Source organism: Staurois parvus, unplaced genomic scaffold (assembly GCF_062004578.1).
Source record: "Staurois parvus isolate SC_StPar_1 unplaced genomic scaffold, SC_StPar_1.0 ptg001349l, whole genome shotgun sequence".
Classification (NCBI taxonomy): Eukaryota; Metazoa; Chordata; class Amphibia; order Anura; family Ranidae; genus Staurois; species Staurois parvus.
In genome coordinates, this window is record NW_028319145.1 from 3,000,885 (window position 1) to 3,016,639 (window position 15,755).

Consider the following 15,755-nt stretch of genomic DNA (forward strand, 5'->3'; position numbering starts at 1 on the left):
AGAACCAACTCTTGAGGGAGTCTATTCCACTATTCCATTAAACTGAACTGATTAGGTCTGATTATGAGACAATATTACCTTTCATTTTGCTGCAGAAGCATTGGATGTGTAGATTCGGAAATTATTTATTGGAATAGATAAAAAATAAATGTAGGGGACCTGAACTATGGAACCTGAGCCCAAACAAAGGCAAGCAGCAGCCAAAGAACTAGTCACTAGCAGGGATGAGCTTGGGTTTGATCTGAACCCGTAAGTAAGCTGTCAGCGCTGGCCCCACAGCTGCATGTACATAAAGGGGCAGGAATGCTCATAGCATAATTGACCTAATATGGCCACGTTGGCCAGTACTGATGGCTTCCCATTAGGTTTGGTTAAACATGGGTTTATACTCCCTGCAGCTGGTCCCCATTTACTGACTCACCATGCCTGGTTCTGCACTGTGTCTCTGTGGAGGTGGCCATCTTGATAGAGGCAGGGATATGCTTCCCCATGTTAAAACTACCCTCTGATAACTGGTGGGGCAGCAGGAGAAGCTCCGAAAACACAGGTACAGAAAAGCAGATAAACCAGAAGCAGGGAGATTCTTGCTCTGCTCTGACAGCTTCCTCACCAGCAATAACAACAGTGAGCAGAACAGACATAACCAAATCTCACTTCAAATCTTGTGAGACTAGCAGTCAGGTGCAGCAGTGCGTTAGATAATCCCACATAGCAAATATAGATCTATGAGGCTTTAAGCTGGGATTGTCCTGGCACAAGACGTGAAATGCTATTTTATTAGCAATTCAAGAACAAAATGTAAATCCTCCATGGCACTGCTTAGGCATTTAACATTTTAGATGTTCCCTATAAGACAGCAAATCTTGAAGTGTATATAAACCCAATAATAAAAATATAATTTATTGCAGCGTACCAATCCTAAAATGCGGTGAATACATTCTTTTTCTATTTCCAGGCTATTTCCCACTATTAGTCCTGTCCTAGAGTGACAAAGCTCGCTCACTGTACTATATCTATTTTAGTTTCACCTTCAATAAGTACACAGTTCAACACCTCCTACTCCCAGTAGATCAACAGGGTTAAACTTGGATGAGTATATCGGCTCAAATCTAGCATTCTATGACATTCACAGAAATCCTGGCATTGCAAGTGAGCTTTGTGGAAGGCTAAACTCTAATGGAGACCATTGGCTTTACTGTCACATCATACATACATGTAAGAAGGTACTGATGTCTTTTTTATTACTGAATGCTGAATTTTGCCCAGCTGGCGGACTGTATTAAAACACTCAGGTAGCTTTGAGTTTTAGGCTCGGTATGTTTCAGATCTCTCAGAACTATTTGACCTGCCTTGACCCTGTCTCCAAAGTTTCCAAATATCTTCACATATTACACAACAAAGTAAAGAATTATGGGGATAATATTTTCTGCAAATACATCTTCAACATAGCCTCTTAAAGCTTGTTTATATATATATTGTACCAATTTAAACATTGTATATGAGAAGGCAATTAAATTATTTAAGTATTTTGTTTTACTGGGTATCCATTAACATGATATTCTTCGCTAGATTTGTTATGTACTGGGAAAGGATAAGGAGGAACTGAACTCTGGAAGCTGTGCCCAAAAAGGCAGGCAGAGGACATAAGGCTAGTGTTGCCTGTGTTCTCCTTGCAGTTGATCTTTCCCCATTACTGACTTACCATGCCTTGTCCTGCACTATGTCTCTGTGTGGAAGCGGTCATCTTGTTAGAGGCAGGGTTTTGCTTCCATGTGTCAGAACTTCCAGCAAGGAGAGCTGTGAGCAGCTCAGTAGTCAGCAAATCTCACTCCAAATCTCCTGAGACTAGAAGTTAGAGGAAGAAGTGCCTTAAGCTCGCCATAGAATTTTAAGAACATTCTTTTAATTTTCTAATTGTCTGTAGGGTTGAATCAATGTTTGTTATCAACCGCAGAGAGAAGAAAATTCGAAGAAGTTGGATGTAAAATATTTTATCAAACACATTTTTAACAATGAATGTGGTTTATGTTCAGGAAAATCCATTAATTCCGAAGTCGATTGTTAAAAGAAACAAAATTTTGAAGTACTTTCAAGAAACATTCATCAAGTCATTGAATGAATCGAGAATGTTCATATGAACGTTCCTATGAACATTCCTTATAAATTCTACTAGTGTGTGGCCAGCTTTAGCTCACGCAATGCTGGTGTACAGCTATGAGGCTAAAGTACAAGAGTATCTAGGCACCCTCACAGGAAGTCAAGGCAAAAGGAAAATATTTAAGGGTACTGCTGGGGCATATTGAACATTATTAAATGTTTCCTATAACATAGCACATCTTCTGTTTTTGTGGTAAGGTCCAGTGTAAAGCTCGACAGCAGCCAGGGGCAGATTGACCATTTGCAAACTGGGGCACTGCCCGAGGGCCCGGGGTCAGTAGGGGGCCCCATCTGATGCCCCTGGTACCTTTTTCATAGGCTTTTTTGAGTTTGGGCAAGGACACAGGGGCCTCATGATCCCCTATTGCCCGGGGGCCCCATGAGTTGTCAGTCCGCCCCTGACAGCAGCCAAAACTTTTCTTGTTGTTTTGAGTTAATACAGTTTGAAGTTTTGGGGGCTCAGAATCTAGTGCAGCTGTGCATGGTGGCCAATCAGTTTCTGACTTCATCTTGTTCAATTAAGCTTTGGCAATTAAACCTGGACACCGATTGGTTTCTATACAGAACTGCACCAGATTTTGCACTCTTCAGTTTTAGTAAAAAGAAGAGAAGATCTGCTTTATTTCCTGTTCTGACACCTAGCAATGAATTGGTAGAAAAATCTCCCTTATGAGCAAACAGGTAACAATAAAATCCCATCAAAGGGCACTATGTTGGCATGACCCAATGTTTTAATACCAGTGCGTACTCATTTTTTCTTTGCTTCCCTGCCTCATTGTTCTGCCCTTGGAAACAAAGAAAATACCTGGCACTTCTTGGTATGGCGGAGCAAGTGGTTCACCCCATGTCCTTTTGATTGTCCCTGACCTTTCATATGGAGGTGGGAACACAATCAGACCTGTGTAAACTTTGATTGAAGACTGAAATTGGACTCAGACAGGGTTGTGTTTCTTTGCTTGTGACAGATGAATGGAGTGGAATGGGAGCAAAAAGTTTAGTCTAGTATAGTCTGATGGGGAGGGGGGGTATTAAAGTGAACGAGTTGTGCTGCCTGCATGGGAAAAGTACTGGATACCTTTAGGTTGATCTCAAAACCCCCACACTGACATGCCATTAGGGTTAAGAGAATCTGCCTGGATTTGGAACAATTTCACAAAACTTGCTTGAAATGCCCAAAAGAAGTTCATGGAGGTCAATCTTTTTTCTTATTTTTTTTATAAATTTTAATAGTTAAAATTAGTACATGGAGATCAATCATATTATTCAGTTCTGACCATTTGCAGGGCTAATAGTAAACCTACTGGCAAACACCAGACATGAGAAAGAAGACATTGACATGAAGGACATGTACCAAAGCCACATTTCAAAATAAACTAATTAATTAAAAAACATACAAAAACAAGCTATCTTTTCCTGCACAGAAATGGCAGTGGTGCCTAACAGTTCCAAAACATATGCTATGGATGGGTTATTCATTGCTGCAAATAACTGACACAGTTTACTAGTGACAAAGGCCATGTGCTACGTTATAGGTCGTTCTTTTTTTGGTGGGGTACCTGCAAAGTTTTCAACCAGAAGTTTGTGGATTCCTGATAGCTTCAAAATCCTTACAGTCTATTGTAGCTTTGTGCAGGTATGTTGTGGGATAATAAATAACCAGCTCCTCTCTGCTCCTCCCAAGACCTCCTTCTCTCTAGCTCTCTCGTTGCCTACTCCCCTGCTTGCCTCCAGGACTTCTCCAGAGCCCCTCCCATCCTCTGGGACTCGTTACCCCAATCTGTCCGTCTATCTCCTACTCTAGCCACCTTTAAGCAATCCCTGAAATCCCATCTCTTCAGGGAAGCCCATCCTGCCTCCACCTAACAACTACACTTTTATTTTCTTCAACAGTTTATCCTCTACCTTTTAGATCGTAAGCTGTCATGAGCGGGGCCCCCTGATTCCTTCTGTGTTGAATTGTATTGTAACTGTACTGTCTGCTTTCATTTTGTAAAGCGCTGCTCAAACTGTTGGCGCTATATAATCCTGTATAATAATAATCATCTAATGATCAGCTTGATACCCCAGTTATTCTGTAGATCTTCTGTCCCGGTCTGTGCTAACAGCTGTCTTCCACAGTACAGAAAACTGGAAGATTTCCTAGTAAAGAACTAAACAAGCACTTGGGGGTTTATTAATGAAACCTCACTTAGACCTGACTGCACTTTGGTTTACTGGCAGCTATTTTTATTTCGTTAGCAAAACCTTTGATCTCTGCATTACTCTGTATTGGGGTAATAATACAGATGCTCATAGGAAAGACTGTTGAACTTTTATGCCCTTCTGGTTAACCTTTACATTACTGTGAAATCTGCAATTTAGTTTTCTCGTGAATAAAATATATACAGTAATTTTACATTTTTATAATGTATACTTTTTATAATTTATCATTTTTAGAATTCAGTTTGATTTTACGATTTATAATTTAATATTTTTAGAATTCAGTTTGATTTTACGATTTATAATTTAATATTTTTAGAATTCAGTTTGATTTTATGATTTATAATTTAATATTTTTAGAATTCAGTTTGATTTGTTTACTATTGATTGTAACATTGTAAGAATGTTGTGCATTTAGAGTCATATGCACCGCATTAGAGGGTAACTATAAAAGTTTTTGGTTAAAGCGTATTTCTTGTCAAAAAAAGACACGTGGTACATCTTTGAACTACATGCACTTTCCTTTTGTTTTATCCCATTAAAAAATGCTGCATGTAGAGAAAAATACCTGTTGATCTGCCAAAAATTCATTGAGCTACGGTCATCCTGTTTGGGCAGACAACACAGTGCCTATGCGGCAGCGAATTCCCAATTAGCATTGCTAAACCCCCAATATTAAGAGGTCGGCAACGCGGTGTCTGATGCTCATGCCTGCTGGACTACAGAACTTCAGCTATCACCTACCGTCTTTACCCTCTCCACATGAAGACACTGAGTTCTTTCCCAGCAAGACAATGCTGATGCCTTGACTCCCAAGAACTTGCCCATACATTGAGGCTGATTTACCAAAGGTTTACAGGTAAGAGTTTCGTTATCCAATCATATGAAAAATACATTCCTGTTTATGTATTCAGTTAGCCCATGATTTTATAATTGAAGTGAATTTCACCCCAATTTTAACTCCTTAGGTTAAATTGGTGGATGAAGTTCTGGGGGGGTCTAGGAACCTCCCAGCAGGTGCCCCTGCAGGTATTTTAGAAAGCTTTAAATGGTGCCACTCAAAGAACAAGGTCCAAGAAAGGTCTAAGGCTTTGCTCACACCTGGACGTATTGAATCGCAGGTGGAATTGTGCCAATTTCAAATTGATCTGCTAAAATGACAAATTGCACAACGTGAATTTCAGATGCCATTCATTTTAATGGCGCCTAAAAACGTGGTGCGGTTCTGACGCGATTGTCACGTGATAAATCGCGCTGCTATTGCAGGAAACCACATCTTGCAATGCTTGTAGCCCCAAAAAGGAGCAGGAGGTCCTGTCATTTTAGTGGAATGTTTTGAAATCGTGGGGAGAATTGCAGTGATTCTGCCCATGATTCAAAATGCCCAGCTATATACAGAACCTTATTGACACCCCATACAAAGCCCTTTAAACTAGTTCAGCCTTTCTCAACCAGGGTGCCCAGGCACCCTGGGGTGCCTTGAGGCTTCTTCAGGGGTGCCTTGGCAAAATGTCTAAAAAAATAGCCAAAACTTGTACACAAGCCAGTGGGTGGCTTTTAATTACACAAAGCCACAGGTTTTCATTGTCCACCATTACAACCTTCTAGCCTCCGGTGTCCTGACAATCAATGACATCATCAGTTGATAAGGAGGATGTCAGCTGCCTCCACAGCATCCTAGTTTGACCCTCCCCCACCCCTCTCCATCAGTTCTGGAGTTACATTAGCTCAGTGATGGAGAAAAACTGAGGGAGAAGAGAAACATGGGAATACTAGTCAGTACCAGTGTGCAAAAGTGTATTTGCTTTGGAAGTATAAATCACCTCTAATGTTGGGTGTCCTACATGTGTGGATTTTTGCTGCGTTATATAAAACTAGAATAGTTTTTCACATTTTAGAATGGGGTGTCCTTTTAAAATTATGGACAGTCTTGAGGCGCCCCATTATAAAATTGGGTGCCTCAAGACTGTCCATTATTTTAAAGGGTGCCTTGACTGAAAAAAGGTTGAGAAACACTGAACTAGTTACATGGAGGGGGTGAGTCCCTCCTCCGAAATATTCAGAGTTGTGTGTTCTAAATAGAGCTGAACATCGGAGGATCAAATGACCACCCTGTACCCTGTAAAGTATAACAACAAAGAAGTGCAGATAAATATGTCAGCCCACCCTAGAACCCTACCTGCTGGCTGCGGGGGCAGGGATGGTTGGTTGACCAAAAACACTGTATACAAATGACTTAAATATGTAAAGTAATATCTTCCTTTCTCATTAGAATTTGAAATATGCATTTGTAATACAAAGAGTGCATAGGCAGACTTTAGAGAATGCTTCCTTATTGATGTAAATAAATATGAATTTCCAAAAGGACAAAGGAATTCTGAGTTCTTTTTTGGAATATATTTTAATGGAACACTTTGGTGAAAAATGTAGTATATCAGCAACTGTGTATATAATATAACCAATGGCGGACTGACCATTGGGAAACTCGGGCACTGCCCGAGGTCCCAGGGTCAGTAGGGGGCCCCATGAGATGTTCCTGGTACCTTTCATAGGCTTTTTTGGGTGTGGTTTGAGTGTGGGCAAGGACACAGGGGCCCCATGATCCCCTATTGCTCGGGGGCCCCATGAGTTGTCAGTCCGCCCCTGAATATAACAAAAATCTACTACCGTATGGACAGCTTAAAGTAGAACTATAGGCAAAACTTTTTTTTTCATTTTGTATAGCGCTAGGGAAGATTTTAAGATTGCAGAGATTTCTCTTTACTTCCTGTACCATAGCCAAACAGGAAGTGGGAGGAAATCCCTGAAAATTAAGGGATTTCCTTGGGGATCCCCAGGTCACCAGAATCAGTGTTCCCATTGGAAGATTCCCCCCTTTTCTAGGGACAACCCCAACTTTGGAATTTTCTTTTACTCTCACTGTCAATGATAATGGTAAACAGAACAAATATCGAGGGTGAATCTCCTAAACAGACAGCAATAAAAACTGACAAGTGTTCTGATCCCTCTCCACTCTATCCAAAACAAAAAAAAAATGTTTTGCCTTTAGTGATACTTTAAGACTGTGCTGCACTTCCTTAGGAAATAGTTCCTGATAAGTAGAACCCTTCTGCCAGAGGTTGGGACAACCTGAAAAGCAGGATTTCATTACTGCTTGGTAACAGAGGAATAAACTAGCAAGCAAGATCGGGCTTACACAATTACCAGTTAGATGAGAAAATTGAGGACCACTAAATATAAGAAAAAACAATATACTTTGTACATGCAAAAAGTAAAGGTATAAAAGTATAGTCTGTAAATGGCAGAACAAAAAAGGGAACATAATGAGAAGCATTTTTTGGTAGCTGTACTATAATAAAGTATTACATATGAGTGTTTTAGGCCTCATGCACACTGAACATTATAAAAATGCTCGTAGCATTAGCTGTAGAATGCTGAATGAAAAACACGAGCTTTGTCACTTTTTAGTACTTTTCCATGAGCTTTTTTCAGCATTTGCATTGTTTTAGCATTTTTTAGCTAAATTATACTCCCACAAAAGGCTTGAGGCTCAAAAACACTCATATAGCTGTGGTTTTTATAGCGTTTTCAGCTTTTATCAACATTAGAGCATTTTTACAGCTAAAAAACTCCACTTGAAACCTACTAATTCTGGGTTTTTTTCCCAGCCAGAAAACGCCCCTGCCGAAGAACGCTGATTAAAGCCTATGTATGCATGGATACATAAGATAACATCCTAGGGAGTTTACTGGCTGTAGAAAAAATGCCAGAAGCCAGCAACAGAAACTGTAAAAAAAGGCCAATGTGCACAAGGCCTAAGCCCTCATGCAAACGGGACGTTTTGATAACGCCGGTAATGTTAGCTGTGTAAAGTCACGTTAAAAACGCGCGTTTTACAGTTTTTTGTAGCATTTTTGCATTAGCGTTTAGCAGCGTTTTGCCGTGATTAGTGGCGTTTTTCTGCGTTTGTGTTTTTTACCATTTCTTTACCAAAAAAAGAATTTTTGGGTTACATTTTGCCACGTTTTTCAGCATTAGAGCATTTTTACAGCTAAAAAACTCCTCTAGAAACCCACTATTTCTGGGGTTTTTTTCCAGCCCAAAAGCAAAACGTTGATTACAGTCTATGTGTGCATGGACACATAGGATAACATGCTGGAGAGTTTACTGGCTGTATAAAAAAATGCCAGAAGCCAAAAACAGAAGCTGTAAAAAGGGCCCAATGTGCACAAAGCCTAAGCCCCCACCATGCACACGGGACGTTTTGATAACGCTGGTAGCATTAGCTGTGTAAAGTCACGTAAAAAACGTGAGTTTTACAGCTTTTTTTTAGCATTTTTGCATTAGCGTTTAGGAGCGTTTTGACGCAATTAGCGGTGGTTTCATTTTTTAGCGTTTTTTTTACCCTAAAAAACTCCTCTAGAGACCCACTAGTCCTGGGTTTTTTTTTTCAGCCAAAAAGCAAAACGTTGATTACAGTCTATGCATGGACACATAGCAGAGGCGTAGCTAGGATATTTTGCACCCTGGGACGAACTAAAAAATTGGTGCCCCAGCCCCCCTCCCCGTTTAGTCACATCAGTGACACCAATGATGGGGCACTAGTCCTCCCACTGACACCAGTGACACTTACCTTGCTGACCCCTGCTCCAGTCTAGGCTCCTTCCCTCTTCCATCCACAGCCAGCATACCTGGTTGCAGCAGCACCATCTGCACGGCACACTTACCAGTCAGCTGTCTTCTTCACTTCGCGCTGCCACTCGGCTCCTCCTCTCCAAGCTCCGCCTCCTCGCAGGTGATTGGCCGCCTGTGTGCCTTTCCTGAGCTACAGTTTTGGTGCCCAATCACCGGTGAGGAGGCAGAGCTTGCAGAGGGAGGTACAAGCTGCCATAGGCTGTCCAGTGATCCCGAGGGTGTGGCCAGATGACGGGCGGCATGTCATCCCACCCACACATCGCGTCCAGGGAAAAGAAGACACCGAACCTGCGGACCTCTCTACCCCTCCTCCAGCAGCGTCTCCTGGACTGGATCGTCGTGGGACTGTGAGGAGGCAGAGCTTGCAGAGGGAGGTACAAGCTGCCATAGGCTGTCCAGTGATCCCGAGGGTGTGGCCAGATGACAGGAGCGGCATGTCATCCCGCCCACACATCGCGTCCAGGGAAAAGAAGACACCGGACCTGCGGACCTCTCTACCCCTCCTCCAGCAGCGCCTCCTGGACTGGATCGTCGTAGGACTGTAAGCCTCATTTTTGGCGCCCCTGTACCTTGGCGCCCGGGTACATATGTATCCCCCCTAGCTATGCCTCTGACACATAGGATAACATGCTGGGGGGTTTACTGGCTGTAGAAAAAAATGTCAAAAGCCAAAAACAGCCGCTGTAATAACGTCCCGTGTGCATGAGGACTACTGATTTATAAAGTTAAGAGAAGCAAGAACAGCAAAAGTTTGTAGTTGGGTTACTGCACTTTGCATACTGTTCTTTGCCTTAATAAATAAGATGTTTCAGTAGAATGTCCTTGATTGTGTTTGTAGGAAGAATGCACATTTGGCAGTGAAGCAGCTGTGACTGCAGGTAACAGAGTGCCACGTTTCCAGTTATGTTGTTCTTTGTTATTACAGAAGACCTTGAACGTAGCTGAGCCTCTATCTGCAGATACAAACACTGCCTGCAATAAACTGCTCCAAGATAACATGATAGCAGACTATAGTCTATAGTATCTAAAGGTTCCTGAATTCCACAGACAGACCTGGGTCCTGGAGATTCAGTAGCAGAAAAAGATTCACTAGCAGAAAAAGATTCACTGATTTTAACACCGGTCACCAAGATTGTTTAATTTGTAACAAATGCCCACACATCTTGAAGATATGTATATTTCAAGTATCAATATTCTGCATGATATCCTGCTAGATGGCACTATTGTTCATCCTCCATGCTGAACAGTTGGCTGACCCTCCAGCTAAATCACAATATCATAATGGAGCCAACGTGGTCTCTTGATCAACACCACGCTCTCTACAAGCCCGATTAACATTGCAAAAATAGCAGGAGGTTGTTCACTACAGAATCAAGTGATGAGAGGCTTCAGACCCCTCCAGGAACCAGGTAAGAAGTATGCTGCAATGGGGTACATTCAATTTTACAAGTCTCAAGAGTTACGATAAACTGAATAGATTCAAATATTGCTCAATCATTGTTAAGTGGTTCTGAAGCCTTAAGCCTCCCCCCCAGGGGCAGACTGACAACTCATGGGGCCCCCGGGCAATAGGGGATCATGGGGCCCCTGTGTCCTTGCCCAAACTCAAAAAAGCCTATGAAAAAGGTACCAGGGGCATCTCATGGGGCCCCCTACTGACCTTGGGCCCTCGGGCAGTGCCCGAGTTTCCAAATGGTCAGTCCGCCCCTGCCTCCCCTCCCCATACTAACCTGAACCCCATCACAATCAAGCACTGTGCATGAGAGCAGCAGCTCTCTTCCTCCTCTCGCTGCTGTCAAACTCTGTGATGAGGAATAGACACAGGCAGGCAGCGGGGCTCGGGAGGGAGCCTACACGAGTGCCCCCAGAGCCAGAAGTTCCGGGGGAGGGGACCCAAGAAGTGGAGGATCAAGGCTGCTCTGTGCAAAACCACCGCACACAGTAGCTAAGTATAGACATGTTTGTTTTTTTAATAAAAAAACAGCTGAAACTTTACAATCACTTTAAGTTGTCATGGAGCTCACTTGTGCATTTCCAGTGCTAATGACTACTAGCCATGCAAATGTGCTTTTCTAGCTGCAGATGTCCATTTACACAATGACATACAAACATGTATGCACAGAATGTGTTGTATGATGCGTTCATGCACCAGATCTGAACATCTTTTTTTCTGCTGGATACTCCTGGATATTCGTAAGATTCTATCCTTGAATCTGGCCCTTGTTTCTCTCCCGTTTTTAATGTGAACCAGATTGTTAGGTGAGTATGCTTCTAGTAATATAAAGTTATCAAAAGACACCTCTGCCCTACCGTGAATAAATTAACTTAATAAAAGTGCTAAAAATAATAAAATCAATCCAAAAAAATCACATTTGGATGTGTCTCCACTGACACAAGTGTATTAGCATAAACATAGCCCCGGCCATAAGTCCGAACATCAGTCCCTGCCAGGATTTGCGGTTGGATCGAGCCTGGTTTTATGTTTATACTAATACATTTGTGTCAGTGGAGACACATCGAAATGTGAGTTTTTTGGATTGATTTTTATAAATAAAAGAAGTTTTAAGGATTTTATACTATGCAAGCTTTTCTCTCCTCCTGTTGAATATATAAATTGGTGGCCGTGAGAGTTTGCATAGGATTTTGCTGAGTCTGCGGATCATTGCTTCCAGAAGGGAATGCGCTGTGAGCTGGTTCATAATGCACCAGCACAGAAATTGAAAAAAAAAAACCCTCAAGATGTTGGACTGCAGAGGCACAAGTGGTATACACGTGTATATAAAACAATGAAAATCTATTGTACAAAATATAATAAAATCACATAGTAAATGATCGGCGGTTAAACCTTTATAACCGCTGATCATCTACTATGTGATTTTATTATATTTTGTACAATAAAGATTTTAATTGTTTTATATACATGTGTATGCAACTTGTGCCTCTAAAGTCCCACATCTAGAGGGTTTTTTTCATTTCTCTTCAGGTTAGAGATGGTGGCACTGTCCCAGGGGTGGACTGACAACTCATGGGGCCCCCGGGCAATAGGGGATCATGGGGCCCCTGTGTCCTTGCCCAAAAAGGTACCAGGGGCATCTCATGGGGCCCCCTACTGACCCCGGGCCCTCGGGCAGTGCCCAAGTTTCCAAATGGTCAGTCCGCCCCTGCACTGTCCAACACCGCACCAACATTTACTCCATAAAGCACCAGCATTTACCTCTGGTAAGTTTATCTGGTATTTTTGGTGGTGAATTTAACAATGGTGTAGTGGAAGAAAGAAGAATTGATAAGAAAGAAACAATTTCATCTTTATTTAGTATATTGGGACTGATTTATTATACTGGGACTGTTTAAATATACTGTATATGGACTTGCACAGACTTTTTTTTAATTACATTAATATATTTTTATTGCACGTATTGTTTATATTAATTATTGGAATTAATAGGGTTTGCACAATGGCACTCTGATATATATATTTATTTTTTTATTTCAGGTACTTATATAGCGCTGTCAGTTTACATATATATATTGTACATTCACATCTCTCCCTAACCCTCAAGGGGTGTACAATCTAAGGTCCCTAACCCTCAAGGGCCTACAATCTAAGGTCCCTAACCCTCAAGGGGCGTACAATATAAGGTCCCTAACCCTCAAGGGGGGTACAATATAAGGTCCCTAACCCTCAAGGGGTGTACAATCTAAGGTCCCTAACCCTCAAGGGGCGTACAATCTAAGGTCCCTAACCCTCAAGGGGCGTACAGTCTAAGGTCCCTAACCCTCAAGGGGCGTACAATCTAAGGTCCCTAACCCTCAAGGGGAGTACAATCTAAGGTCCCTAACCCTCGAGGGGCGTACAATCTAAGGAGGTCCCTAACCCTCGAGGGGCGTACAATCTAAGGTCCCTAACCCTCAAGGAGCGTACAGTCTAAGGTAAGGTCCCTAACCCTCAAGGGGCGTACAATCTAAGGTCCCTAACCCTCGAGGGGCGTACAATCTAAGGTCCCTAACCCTCAAGGGGCGTACAATCTAAGGTCTCTAACCCTCAAGGGGCGTACAGTCTAAGGTAAGGTCCCTAACCCTCAAGGGGAGTACAATCTAAGGTCCCTAACCCTCGAGGGGCGTACAATCTAAGGTTCCTAACCCTCAAGGGGCGTACAATCTAAGGTCCCTAACCCTCAAGGGGCGTACAGTCTAAGGTAAGGTCCCTAACCCTCAAGGGGCGTACAATCTAAGGTCCCTAACCCTCAAGGGGCTTACAATCTAAGGTCCCTAACCCTCAAGGGGTGTACAATCTAAGGTCCCTAACCCTCAAGGGGCGTACAATCTAAGGTCCCTAACCCTCAAGGGGTGTACAATCTAAGGTCCCTAACCCTCAAGGGAGTACAATCTAAGGTCCCTAACCCTCAAGGGGCGTACAATCTAAGGTCCCTAACCCTCAAGGGAGTACAATCTAAGGTCCCTAACCCTCAAGGGAGTACAATCTAAGGTCCCTAACCCTCAAGGGGCGTACAATCTAAGGTCCCTAACCCTCAAGGGGCGTACAATCTAAGGTCCCTAACCCTCAAGGGGCGTACAATCTAAGGTCCCTAACCCTCAAGGGGTGTACAATCTAAGGTCCCTAGCTTACATTCATACATACACATACTAGGGCCAATTTAGACAAGAGCCCATTAACCTACCAGCATGTCTTTGGAGCGTGGGAGGAAACTGGAGTACCTGGAGGAAACCCACGCAGGCACAGGGAGAGCATGCAAACTCCAGGCAGGTGGTGCAGTGGGTGGGATTCAAACCAACGACCCTAGTACTGCCAGGGCATATTGCTCCATAATGCATGTGGAATGAGATTGAAAATTACATTATTCATGAGCGCTGATATTAGGATAAATTATACACTGTAGCGCAGCGCTGTCTTTTGATAACTTTATATTCTAAGTTGGTCTATGTTCCAAAAAGACAACAGCAGTGCTTAAATTTTATTTTAATTTAATGCAATTCGTTTGTAATCATTTTTAAATTATCTTTCAGTTAATTTATTTTGACTGAAATATACTGTGGCACAGCTCAAAAAATGCCTTTGAATGCTTCTAGTAATCCCTTATGTTTTTATTCATTCTGATCTATTTAATTCTTATCTATTTCTTCCTTTGGTTGACTGTCTTCCGATCAGTTGTCTTAGTGTACTTTTTCTGTTTAGATACTCCTCTCGGTCTAGACCAGGGGTGGGCAAACTTTTTGACTTGAGGGCCGCAATGGGTTCATATATTGGACCCGGGGGCCGGACCAAGAGTAGATGAATGATGTGTATGTGTAAGTATAGTAATATTCCCCCATAGTAAGCATAGTAATTAATCCCCCATATAGTAATTCATCCCCCATAGTAATTCATCCCCCATATAGTAATTCATCCCCCATATAGTAATTCATCGCCCATAGTAATTCATCCCCCATATAGTAATTCATCCCCCATATAGTAATTCATCCCCCATAGTAATTCATCCCCCATATAGTAATTCATCCCCCATAGTAATTCATCCCCCATATAGTAATTCATCCCCCATAGTAATTCATCCCCCATATAGTAATTCATCCCCCATATAGTAATTAATCCCCCATAGTAATTAATCCCCCATATAGTAATTCATCCCCCATAGTAATTAATCCCCCATAGTAATTCATCCCCCATATAGTAATTCATCCCCCATAGTAATTAATCCCCCATATAGTAATTCATCCCCCATATAGTAATTAATCCCCCATATAGTAATTCATCCCCCATAGTAATTCATCCCCCATATAGTAATTCATCCCCCATAGTAATTCATCCCCCATATAGTAATTCATCCCCCATATAGTAATTCATCCCCCCTATAGTAATTCATTCCCCATATTAATTCATCCCCCATATTAAGTCCCCAAGTCCCCCCTGTGTCAATTCACTTACCTTTGCTCCGCGCGTTCCTCTCTCCGTGTTCCCTCGCCGTTCCGGTGTAGCATGAAAATCTGTCTCCTATGAAGATCTGTCCCCCTCGACGTATCTGCGCATGTGCCAGTTTCAGGCATTAGCAGCCGATCGGCGATCTCCGGCACATGCGCAGATACGTCGAGGGGGACAGATCCTCATAGGAGACAGATTTTCATGCTACACCGGTCTTCAGGGCGGACTGTGAGAGGAGCCTAGCTCCCCTCGCGTTCGTCACGCTGCCCCGCCTACACACATCCTGACAGCCATCCTGACAGTATCACGCTCCGCTGGCCGGATTAAAAGGTCCGCCGGGCCGTATACGGCCCGCGGGCCGTAGTTTTCCCATTGCTGGTCTAGACCATGAGTGTCAAACTTGTGGCCCTCCAGCTGTTGCCAAACTACAAGTCCCATGAGGCATTGCAAGATTGACAGTTACAAGCATGACTCCCAAAGGCAGAGGCATGATGGGATTTGTAGTTTTGCAACAGCTGGAGGGCCGCCAGTTTGACACCCCTGGTCTAGACTGATTCCTGCGCCCAATTAGGGCCCACTTTTAGCTCTACCTAGTGTCTCTAACCTAGGCTGTCACTGGTTAGGCATACCTGAAAGCTGCCATGTGCAGCCAAGGTCAATAACTCAATATATCAGGAACAAAGACCAGCTACCTATAAGCACACGAGGAAGGCCACATCTGCTGGAGATGCCTAAAGATCTTCCCAGACCTGTTGACCTGTCTGCTATC